Source organism: Salmo salar, unplaced genomic scaffold (assembly GCF_905237065.1).
Source record: "Salmo salar unplaced genomic scaffold, Ssal_v3.1, whole genome shotgun sequence".
Lineage (NCBI taxonomy): Eukaryota > Metazoa > Chordata > Actinopteri > Salmoniformes > Salmonidae > Salmo > Salmo salar.
Genome location: NW_025547685.1, coordinates 29,891 through 34,160, shown reverse-complemented (window position 1 = coordinate 34,160; position 4,270 = coordinate 29,891).

Sequence of the window (4,270 nt, the reverse complement as noted above, 5' to 3'; positions counted from 1 at the left end):
TGAATGGTGCTGTAGGTTTACTGAATGGGGCTGGAGGTCTACTGAATGGGGCTGTAGGTCTACTGAATGGTGCTGGGATGTAGGTCTACTGAATGGGGCTGTAGGTCTACTGAATGGGGCTGTAGGTCTACTGAATGGCGCTGTAGGTCTACTGAATGGGGAAGTAGGTCTACTGAATGGTCCTGGGCTGTAGGTCTACTGAATGGTGCTGTAAGTCTACTGAATGGTGCTGGGCTGTAGGTCTACTGAATGGTGCTGTAGGTCTACTGAATGGCGCTGGGCTGTTGGTCTACTGAATGGTGCTGGGCTGTAGGTCTACTGAATGGTGCTGTAAGTCTACTGAATGGGGCTGTAGGTCTACTGAATGGTGTTGTAGGTCTACTGAATTGGGCTGTAGGTCTACTGAATGGTTCTGGGCTGTAGGTCTACTGAATGGTTCTGGGCTGTAGGTCTACTGAATGGTGCTGTAGGTCTACTGAATGGTGCTGGGCTGTAGGTCTACTGAATGGTGCTGTAGGTCTACTGAATGGTGCTGTAGGTCTACTGAATGGTGCTGGGCTGTAGGTCTACTAAATGGGGCTGTAGGTCTACTGAATGGTGTTGTAGGTCTACTGAATGGGGCTGTAGGTCTACTGAATGGTCCTGGGCTGTAGGTCTACTGAATGGTGCTGGGCTGTAGGTCTACTGAATGGTGCTGTCGGTCTACTGAATGGTGCTGTAGGTCTACTGAATGGTCCTGGGCTGTAGGTCTACTGAATGGTCCTGGGCTGTAGGTCAACTGAATGTTGCTGTATGTCTACTGAATGGTGCTGAGCTGTAGGTCTACTGAATGGTGCTGTAGGTCTACTGAATGGTCCTGGGCTATTATTGTCAAATCGGTTCATGTTTGACGAGTTGAGGTTGACGTTGTATTAATCCCTCTTAGATAACATGACTCCTCGATATGACTACTGCATTTCTGTGTATCCCTGTCCTACTTGGCTGATTGTAAAGTAGGTTAGTTAACTGGGTGTGTCTCTCTGTATATCTCCGTTCTACTTGGCTGATTGTAAAGTAGGTTAGTTAACTGGGTGTCTCTCTCTGTATATCCCGTCCTACTTGGCTGATTGTAAAGTAGGTTAGTTAACTGGATGTGTCTCTCTGTGGTCGTTCAGGTGTTCCAGGGGTGTGGTCAGCCCAAGCCGTCTGGGATGGGCAGCAGCAGATCAGCCAGGGGAATCTCTGATGTCTTCAACGCCCGCTTCAGACCCTACAGCCCAGAGGAGAGGCCCACCACGGCCGCTGGCACCAGCCTGGACAGACTGGTAAGAGAGGAGGACAGGGAGGAGGACAGACTGGTAGGAGAGGAGGACAGGGAGGAGGACAGACTGGTAGGAGAGGAGGACAGGGAGGAGGACAGACTGGAGGGATAGGAGGTCAAGGAGGAGGACAGACTGGTAAGAGAGGAGGACAGGGAGGAGGACAGACTGGTAGGAGAGTAGGACAGGGAGGAGGACAGACTGGTAGGACAGGGAGGACAGACTGGTAAGAGAGGAGGACAGGGAGGAGGACAGACTGGTGGGAGAGGAGGACAGGGAGGAGGAAGACTGGTGGGATAGGAGGACAGGGAGGAGGACAGACTGGTAAGAGAGGAGGACAGGGAGGAGGACAGACTGGTAAGAGAGGAGGACAGGGAGGAGGACAGACTGGTAAGAGAGGAGGACAGAGAGGAGGACAGACTGGAGGGATAGGAGGACAGGGAGGAGGACAGACTGGTAAGAGAGGAGGACAGACTGGTAAGAGAGGAGGACAGGGAGGTGGACAGACTGGTAAGAGAGGAGGACAGGGAGGAGGACAGACTGGTAAGAGAGGAGGACAGGGAGGAGGACAGACTGGTAAGAGAGGAGGACATGGAGGTGGACAGACTGGTAAGGGAGGAGGACAGACTGGTAAGAGAGGAGGACAGGGAGGAGGACAGACTGGTAGGAGAGGAGGACAGGGAGGAGGACAGACTGGTAGGACAGGGAGGACAGACTGGTAAGAGAGGAGGACAGGGAGGAGGACAGACTGGTGGGAGAGGAGGACAGGGAGGAGGAAGACTGGTGGGATAGGAGGACAGGGAGGAGGACAGACTGGTAAGAGAGGAGGACAGGGAGGAGGACAGACTGGTAAGAGAGGAGGACAGGGAGGAGGACAGACTGGTAAGAGAGGAGAACAGGGAGGAGGACAGACTGGTAAGAGAGGAGGACAGGGAGGAGGACAGACTGGTAGGACAGGGAGGACAGACTGGTAAGAGAGGAGGACAGGGAGGAGGACAGACTGGTGGGAGAGGAGGACAGGGAGGAGGAAGACTGGTAAGAGAGGAGGACAGAGAGGAGGACAGACTGGTAAGAGAGGAGGACAGGGAGGAGGACAGACTGGTAAGAGAGGAGGACAGAGAGGAGGACAGACTGGAGGGATAGGAGGACAGGGTGGAGGACAGACTGGTAAGAGAGGAGGACAGACTGGTAAGAGAGGAGGACAGGGAGGAGGACAGACTGGTAAGAGAGGAGGACAGGGAGGAGGACAGACTGGTAAGAGAGGAGGACAGACTGGTAAGAGAGGAGGACAGGGAGGTGGACAGACTGGTAAGAGAGGAGGACAGGGAGGAGGACAGACTGGTAAGAGAGGAGGACAGGGAGGAGGACAGACTGGTAAGAGAGGAGGACAGGGAGGAGGACAGACTGGTAAGAGAGGAGGACAGGGAGGAGGACAGACTGGTAAGAGAGGAGGACAGGGACTTGGACAGACTGGTAAGGGAGGAGGACAGACTGGTAAGAGAGAAGGACAGGGAGGAGGACAGACTGGTAAGAGAGGAGGACAGACTGGTAAGAGAGGAGGACAGGGAGGAGGACAGACTGGTATGAGAGGAGGACAGGGAGGAGGACAGTGGGTGGCAGGGAGAGACCTGTGGTTAGGAGAAGGAGAAGGAAGGAGAAGGAAGGAAGGAAGGAAGGAAGGAAGGAAGGAAGGAAGGAAGGAAGGAAGGAAGGAAGGAAGGAAGGAAGGAAGGAAGGAAGGAAGGAAGGAAGGAAGGAAGGAAGGAAGGAAGGAAGGAAGGAGAAGGGAGGGTGGCAGGGAGAGGACCACTCTAGTATCAGATATATACAGGAGCCCAGAACCTTCTATATCAGACCAATGTTATAGAAGTCACTATCTCTGTGGAATCGTACTGTCTACTGAGAGAACCCGCAGAGAGATAGTTGGAGATTAAATCACTGTTAAATTATCCCCTCTGAGTCCAAAATGTCACCCTATTCCCTATATAGTGCACTAGTTTTGATGGCCCCGGTCAAAAAGTAGTGCAGAATAAAAGGGAATGGGGCTCCATTTGGAACACAGTCCCCTCCTTTCTGTTGAATCCTCAGCTCCATGTTCAAGTCATGGCTCTGTGTTGACTCATAAACTGCCTTGACGCCCTCGTTCTCCCACAGTCTTGTCATCTCCCCAAGGGGGGAAGAGTGAAGTGTGCACTCTCTGCTCTCAAGCACTCTCTCACTCTACTGTTACCTTGGTGGTCAAACCCTGGAAAGGGTTTTTATGGGAACAAAGAGCTGGTGGTCAAACCCTGGAGGGTTTTATGGGAAGAAAGGGCTGGTGGTACCTCCATCGAGGGTTTTATGGGAACAAATGGATGGTGATCAAACCCTGGAGGGTTTTATGGGAACAAAGGGCAGGTGGTCAAACCCTGGAGGGTTTTAAAGGAACAAAGGGCAGGTGGTCACACCATGGAGGGTTTTATGGGAACAAAGAGCTGGTGGTGCCACCATGGAGGGTTTTATGGGAACAAAGAGCTCAAGGAAACAACACATGCATGTCAATACATATTTACATAACTATTTTCAACACCCAATTTTCTTTTAAGCAATCCTTGAAAAATCCATACATTACCCCTCCAGGATGATACATTACACCTCCAGGATGATACATTAACCCTCCTGGACGATACATTACCCCTCCAGGATGATACATTAACCTCCCCAGAATGATACATTACCTCTCAAGGATGATACATTACCCTTCCCAGGATGATACATTACCCTCCCAGGAATATACATTACCCCTCCATGAGGATACATTACCCCTCCAGGAGGATACATTACCCCTCCCAGGATGATACATTACCCCTCCAGGATGATACATTACCCCTCCAGGAGGATACATTACCCCTCCAGGATGATACAATACCCCTCCAGGATGATACATTACCCCTCCAGGATGATACATTACCGCTCCAGGATTATACATTACA